Source organism: Phascolarctos cinereus, unplaced genomic scaffold (genome assembly GCF_003287225.1).
Source record: "Phascolarctos cinereus isolate Bilbo 61053 unplaced genomic scaffold, phaCin_HiC Scaffold_5;HRSCAF=322, whole genome shotgun sequence".
Classification (NCBI taxonomy): domain Eukaryota; kingdom Metazoa; phylum Chordata; class Mammalia; order Diprotodontia; family Phascolarctidae; genus Phascolarctos; species Phascolarctos cinereus.
The window spans coordinates 475,508,227-475,516,699 of NW_027555958.1; the positions used below are offsets into that span (position 1 = coordinate 475,508,227).

General features: G+C 41.9%; 1 pseudogene; it reads right to left on the minus strand.

Annotated features, from left to right (window-relative positions):
* Window positions 1–371: 371 nt before the first annotated feature.
* Window positions 372–7,855, minus strand: LOC110195717 (cysteine desulfurase pseudogene; annotated as a pseudogene).
* Window positions 7,856–8,473: the final 618 nt, after the last annotated feature.

The window sequence follows — 8,473 nt, forward strand, 5'->3', positions numbered from 1 at the left end:
CAGGTCACAGAGCTAGGAGCTCTTTCTTCCTTTCCCCACATCTGCCCCATCACGGTGTGTCAGCAGCATTATCACTCCTATCCCAGTACTCTTACTTAGTAGTGTAGGATGGGAAGGCTCAGCTTCTGAAGTCCTGAGAAAGAGACTTTCTGGACCCCACTAGGGAGTGAATCTGGGCACAGAAAGTTCTGGTTCATCTATGTCTTAGAAGAAGCGTGAAATTGAGGTCCACTGGGCTGTAGTGAAGCTAGGGGAAAAAATAGAGCCTCATTTGGGCTGTGAGGATTCTGTAATACAAACTCCCAGCTCCTAGCGGCTCTGAGCCAGTGAGCTGGGGAGAATCAGGGAGTGTACACGCGTGCAGTCTAACGCTATGTCCACTGGATGGTTTTCAGGTCAATTCTGCCTTGTACCCTTCTGAACTAATATCTTGTTGCCTTAGAACATGGTGGGTGCACTTCTTACCTGTGTCATCCACCTCTTCCTTTGTGGTGAACCGACCAATTCCAAATCCAATAGAGGAGTGGGCTACATGGCCTTTCTCTGTACTTCATCTAAACCAATGGTTCTAAGCATGTAGGATGGCTCTGGGGATGCAGATGTATAGGCACTGCCTGAACACAAAGAACATCCTGGAATGCTATCAGCAAACTCTCCTCTTCTACATGGTGAGTCTTCCTGCCTTCAGGCCTGTCACTCTATCCACTGAACCACCTAGCTGCCCACCCCTTCTACACAGGCAAAGGAGAAGCTGATGCCTGTTAGGTAGTGCTTCTGTGGGGCCCCATTCATCAGCATGTCAGGAAGGTTGTTTACTACCATTTCTACCAGCCTTTCTGATGGCAGGGAAATCCTCTTATGTCCATTCTCCATCTCTTCTTGGGCCACTTCACAGGCAGCCCCCAGCCTAACCATGAACTTTGTGACCACTTACCCAGAGTGCATGTCCTGCTCCTGGACCCTGACACTCCACGAGGCCTCCACATCCACACAGCACTACAGACATGGATTGCACCAACTGCTTTTCGGCCCTAAAGCTGCTGATTACTGATGCTCATGAGATCAATTTGCAAATCATTCACATTGATTTTCTAACTTCCTGGGCTGCATGAATATAGAAATTTACTTTCAGGAATTGCAAATCAATCCAATATCTTCAATAAGTTGCTTCACTCCACTTTCATTTTTCACAGTCATGATAGAGATAAGACTCAGGGCTGGACAGATCATTGCCTCCAACACCTTCAGATCAGTGATTCCACTCTTCTGCCCTGGGGGATCAGTGACCCCAAAGCCCTTATTTTCTGGAAAATGATATGATGCTAGAATCCATATTTCTTCTGTTTATGTGATCTGCTTTTTTGTGTAACTTCTAAGACCTGGCCAACTCCTTAATTGCTGAATTGTTAGACTTAATGGCTCTCCTAGAAAAAGAATCTCTTGGGGATCAGCCCAGTCAATGCTGCTGTTTGACATAGAAACCTTCACCTCACTCTCTCAGCCATGTGTGTGTGTCCAGGATAGTGGCTTCCCACAGCAGCTGACCACATGGGTGAGCATGACATTCATCACCTGAGCATGCTTATCTGAAGACTACTGGGGAGAGAAGACAAATTGAAGGGGGAAGTCAAGTCTGGGTGGCTGAAGGGCCTATTCAGCATAGGAAAAGCATAGGGGAAAATAAGTCTTCTGGAACAGCACCTTGACAAAGTAGGAGTTACTTTCTGGACATTATGTTCCTGCAAAGTAAGAGGAGGAAAAAACTGGCTTTTCATCAAAGCCCTCAAAGACAAAAGATCAACTGAAGTAAATTATCCTGATTAAAAACACACTCAGCTTTGAGAAACCTGGATAATGAAACATAGACCCACATTTTACACAAAGGATTCACACAGGGAGAGTATCATGAGACCTTGAGGTTGTGAATAAGTCATTATTTACTTATGAAACAAGACTTTAGAATAACCCAGGTCTTTCATGTTTGTGTGTGTGCGTGTATTTGCTTACTGATTCTACCTAAGGCAAAAAAGACAACAGGATTCTTCAGAAAAAGAAAAGCATTTGCTTCTACTTTCACATTCAGGATATATATATATTTTAATTTTAATTTGAAGCATAGTATGGAATTTGGTAGTTTTTACTTGTCATGCCCTGAAAAAAAATCTGCTTTGCACCTTGCAATAAGGATGTGATAAACTGTATTATTAGACTTGGAAATAGATTTGGATGGATCAAATGGATAGATTTGATGGAAATTGTACAAATTTCCCATTTAAAATTTTTGAAATGACTACAATCTATTGATAACCATTTAAGGCTTGCCATGTGGAAAGGGGCAGCAGCTGTCCAGTAGGTTGAATGTTGGGCTTCAAGTTCAAGTTCATGTTTCAATTCTGCACCTGATGCTCATGGGCTGGGAAAGTCAACTGACCCCTTTGACACTCAAGATTCTTGATATTCTGTGATCTGTGATTCTTCATGTGAAGGGCTCTGGGCTAGGTGATAATCAGGGTGTAAATGAATTACAGAATACAGTCTCTGTATTTGAAGATTTTAAAACAGAATACAAATTTAATTAATGTGAAGCAATGAATAAACTACTCAGTAATAAACTACTGCATAATGTTGACTATGACAACTGAGTTATTAGAATGGACTCTTAACTGAGAAATAGCAGTTCGTTGAACCAAGGGATCAGTCCACACCAGGTGCAGCAGAGACTTCGTGGATTATGTCCCACCTCAAGGGGCTAGGAATATCAGATGATTGGCAGTGGAGCAATGTGGCAGTTGTCTAAGTTCTAGGTCATTCCACAAATGGGTTGTTATTGAGGTGGGATTTGGGAGCAAGAACACAGGACTTTGAATTCCATTTCTGCCACTTCCTACTTGTTATCTCATGACCTTGAAAATATGACTGAACTTCTCTTGGTCTTAGCTTCCACATGCATCAAAGAGTTGGACTGTATGACCTCTAAAATCCTTTTGAGCTCTTAATGCATTATCCTATGACTTTCTTGGTCAGTCTAGACAAGTAAAGGACAGCTGAGGCTAGAATGATAATGAGAGTGGCCCAAGCCAGAAAAACTCAGGCTGGACCCACAGCACAGAGGCGCAGATTCTGGGAGGAGATAGCTAAGGTTTAGATGGGATCATGTTTTTCTCAACATTTAGTGCACCCTGTGTTGTTTAGACATCTGGAACTCAATCAACATGCAACTAGGGTAGCCATTAGGAGGTAATGCCCTGCCCTTAAGAGGCTCACAATCTAATGGGGGAAGATAACATATCCAGAGAGCCCAGAAGCCCAGAGTAAGGCAGAGGGGAAAGGAGAGCTCACCTAGCTTGGGGGCGTGCAGAATCTGCAACTTGGGGTGTGTATAATGAGGGGAAGGCCCTAGGCCCCCTGCTTTCATGGGGGATGGTCTGAGAGATCTCCAATGTCTACCTTCCATTTTCTCCAATCAAATATAGGGAGCACCCCCAGGAACAGGGACTACTGAAGAGCCATAAGTGCTAAGTACATTTCATCATGTAGAATGATGAGTTTCTGGACATCATGAAGTATAAGATAGTAGCTTGGAAGGAAATGTCACGGATGCTTTCCTCCAATGGAGAATGCTACATCCCATTCTCTGCCACCAGAGCGTACTGTGGAGGTGTGAGCTTCAAAATGATGAGTTTCTAAAAACGCACAAATGAAGGTGGGAAGTTAAGATAATAAAGAGAAATTCCTGACAGCATTAAAAAACGGAATGTTGGAGAAAAGTACAAAGTAGTTTTGGGCATGAAGATTCCAGAGCATTCAATATAAGAATGAAAACTGGTTCCGAGCAACCTATTTATTAGCAGTGAGGCAGCATGGCCAGGTTGACAGTGCCCTAGTCCTGAACTGAGGACACCCGAGTTCAAGTCTCAATTCTGATGCATAATAGCATTGATTTCTTATTATACCTCAGCTTCTTCAACTGTAAAATAAAAAATGAACCAGATCAGACCCCAAAGGACTACATGTAAGATTGTATAGTTTAGGAACAAGAGTAAATAGTGGTGCCCTAAAGGCTTTCTCTGAAACCCATATATTAACAGATGTACCTTCACACTTAGAAATTCTGTGACCACGGACAAGCAATTTAATCTCTCTAAGCATTAAAGTGGTTATAATGAAGGAACCATCAATTCACAGGGTGGTTGCAAAGACCAAATGTAATCCTGAAAGTAACACTTACTTTGTCACAACTTAAGTCGCTTTACAAATGTCAGTTGATCTTATTCCCAATGGATTTCCCATAGGAGCAGTATGGGGACCTTTACATCTTAGTGTTCCCCTGTGAAAAATGGCTCTATTCGTGCCAGTTTTCATTCCTGGAAAAGTTCCACGGCATGCACGCTGCCTAGACAAATGGCAGCCTTAGGTGGTGGAGAGAAATATGGCCCTGAGGCGAAACTAAAGAAAACTGTCTTCTGCAATATATCCAACAGTTACCCAGTTTTTGCATAAACACTATAAAGTGCTCAGAAGCCAGTAAAATCTATATTAGCTAGGCACTCTGTCCTTATGTTAAACCTAAACTGTCTTACCTTAAACTTCTGCCCACTGCACCATGGGGATAAACAGCAAGTATATTCCATATTACACATACCAGCCTTTTCAATCCTTGAAGACAGAAAGGATGTCCTCTCCTGTGGGTTCTCTTCATCAGGCTAAATACATGATCCTTACATGGCATGAGCTCAAGGCCCTGAAGCATCTTGGGGCCCAAGAATTGGATCCCTTCTCTTGGTATCCATAGTGCCTGGCATAGAATGTGCCATGTAGTAGGCTCTTAATAACTGTTTCTTGAACAATTGGTTGAATTCTCTCTCACATTTAAATTTCTGTTTCAAATTGTGATGAGGTAAGCTGAACACAATAATCTGGATGTGGTCTGGGCAGGGCAAAATATTATAGGTCTCTTAACTCCTTAGTCCTGGGATCCTTTAAGACATTCCATCTGACTCTACTTTGGATTTTAACTTGAGATTGGAAACTGAAGTCCTGGAGCAATAAATTGGCCCAAACATTTATTCCACATTAAAAAAAAGAGGAAATCTTCTGAAGCCATCTATTTAGGTACTGGATATCAGATCTAAAGCAAATCTGTTGAGTCCTGCACTAAAACACTAGAATAATAATAGAAAGAAGCAGAAGGGATGACATTTCTAGAGCATTTTAAGGCTTCATTAAGTGCTTTGCTCAAAATAACCCTTTGAAGTCGGTAGCTCAATCTTGGTATGGTGCTGGGGCAAAAGCCCACGATTCAGAGGCTCACACAGGCTTAATTAACGTAAGAGGGCGGCACCAGTTTCAGGACTGTTCTCTTTCTATTCCCTACGCTCCTTCTACTTTCTCAGAAAACACAAAGATCCTTCCAAGGACAAAAGAAAAAGAGTCTTTTCATGCTCCTCAGAGGCTTAATTTGCCTAACCCTATTTAAGCCCTACATTTGTGCACCAGACTCCTGTTTAAACCATGAGCTTTGTCCTAACTTATTTAGCTTCTGGCACATCAAACCAAGCCTCTAGCTATGAGACCTGAGCTCGCACTTTATCCTATGACGTCTATAATCATTAATGACATTTGTTCGCTTGAAAGAAAACTCCTAGATATTGACCACACAATGGAACTCTTGTCTTGGCACACAGTGAGGTCAGCATGATGTCCAGCCTATCATTTGCTCTCCTCTCCTCTCACCTGTACACATAGCACAAAATGACCATGCAATGCATGATTTTATTGTATTGATCGAACCATTTGTCTAAATTACAAAATCTTCAAAATGTCTGAAGGCATGGAAAGCAAACTCAATATGTCTTGGGGAATAGAATTTCAAGAACCACTGTAGAAAAAGATTTCTTCTCCCTAGAAATTAAGACAACAGAAACCTTAATGTTTCCAGAGTTATGAAAATAGGAAAAGAAAATTTCCCCTGACCTAGGAAATGCCTGCTATCTCCCTTCCTAGGCCCTTATGAAAGCCTTGTAGTTCTTTGAAGTTAGTTCAATGATGGAAATGATGTCATGTGAGAAGGGCAGACTCCAGATGTGCTGACAGGTGGCTTCCAGGAACACTGCTGCCATAGCAAGGGAATTAAAATGCATGTGACCTTCAACATGTAGCCATCCACGAACACGTCTGGATATTTCCTCTTTACAGTTGATAAATGATTGTCTGGCCATTGAGATTAGATAGAATAAATCTCTAGTGGTTCCTAAATTTCTTCTTTCCAGTCAACAAGAATTTAAGTGTTTAGTAGGTGGCAGACACTATTCTAAGCAGTGGGAATACAAATTCAACCAAAAAAGACTATCCCGGCTCCTGCAGAGCTTAATGGGGAAGCCAGTACATTAGAGGGAGCTGGGAAGAGGGGGAATACTGGGGAGGGAGAAAGTATCTGGCAGATTAGCATGATGCAGAAATTCAGAGGAGAGCAGCCATCTGGGAAATGGAGAGATGGTAGACCAGAGAGCTTTAAGTCAATGAAGTTCACTCTCCAGTAAAAAGGAGAGGCCCCAGGGGCAGAAGGGACTCCTGGAATTGGAGTTTCAAGATGGAAGTGACCTTCTAGAGAGGAGAGGCATCTGTGAGAGGATACAGAAGTGCAGAAGAGTGGAACTTGGTGGGAAATGGAGGACAAGCATGCGGCATTTCTCTTGAAGGGGGGATATTGCATTCCCACTTCCCCTCTTCTTTCAATAAAACCTCGAATTTTCCAGCCTGTAGGATACCTCTTCTTGGGGATCTGATGCCAGGATTTCTTGACTCCAGCTAAGGAGAAGAGATAGGGGGAATGTCAACCAAGGGCATATGAATCCACACAATTGGACATAGACCTCCCACACCCCACTCAGCCGGGCATTATGACAGTGTTACTAATAACATCACGACTCCCAAAGCAAAAGCAAGAACAAGCCTGGCGTTTAGGCCTCCGCTTCCAGCAGTGAATTCTATGCTAAGGCAAAACATTGTATTATCACTTATCCATCCCCAATTACTGAAATTTCCTTTGATTTAAGTATACTTCTGTTATTCCATCAGGGACACAATAGTAAATTGAGGGACTTAACTGGTCAGACATCTCTCTTTAATTCTTAAAACATATTCTTCAGTCAGAGAGGCCTGCCTTCTGTTTCTAAATAAAGCTTATTCTTCCCAATCCTTCATACTTATGTCCCATCAATTTCTGAGATATATTTGTTTCTCTTCTTGAAACCTCTTCACTGTCTATGAATCTTTCTCAAGTTGAAGCAAACGTGAGAGGGCAAGGGCACTCCAGTGAACAATGGAGCTTTGCAGGCCATTAGACTGATTCTTTTTATTGTGTACCCCCATCTTTGAGCTGTTATTTTTTCCCCACTCTCATCATCTGCAAGCTTATTTCGCTTTGGGCTCTTTGAGGACTCTGAATGATGAACTGCAAAGCTGGGATGTCTGAATGCATCCATCAACAATCATGGTCCAGGCTATGCGATGCCATGTGACCCACTTTATTCTCATCCACGTTCGATTTTATCTGCAGGCCTGCTTTCTAGTCCCTGATGTCTTGATCTCCATCTGGAGCTCCTCACAGTTGTCAGTAATGTTTACTAGCTGAGATAACTGTGTCATCAGCAAACTTTACCATCCTAAAATCCACTTCCTCTTCAGAATCATTAATAAATACAGCATCCATCGAAACCAGCTGCACCTCTAATCTGCTTTGGTCAATACTCTGAGGCTGTTTCTCCTTTTCCATGTTTCTTCTATTGCTCTCTGGCCCATTGTTAACCATTTCCCTCAGCTTGAACAATCCTATCTGGTAAAGTTCACTGTTCATCCCCAGTTATTAGGGAGAGAGGCATCAATATCCCCATGGGAGCTGTTCTTTATTGCTATTTCAGACTAATTGTTCTGTGATCACTGGTGGAATTACTTCTTGCATCCCCTTAATGTTACATCATAAGATTAACTGGCTACTTCGATTCTCCTTTGCAGGCACCAAACAAGCTCTTATAAAAAGCAAATTATTCATGAGATCAGGAAATTGATTTTGTCTACTATTCTTCAACTTCATCCTCATATGGGTAATATTGAAATAATTAAACTCATCTCTTATTATCCTCAATACAAGCTGAGATTACCAGTCTGTTGTCATTTGATATATGATCTACACATTTTTAACCAACCATAGACAAACTCAGGAGTAATCACATATTATAAGGGATCTTTCTTTATGGGGAAAAAAAAAGAATCAGCATCAAGTGGTGAAAATCTGCCACAGAGGCCCTCTTTTCATAAGAGTTAACTACTTTAGCATTTTCTAGGATGTGATTAGATATAAGACAGAGAAGTAAGCCTTGGGAAGAAGTCAGCATCAAATTCCTATAGTTTTTCCTTATCCATTCTTCATTTTCAAAGGAAGCTTCATGTTTAAACTGGAAATCGCCTCGGGTAG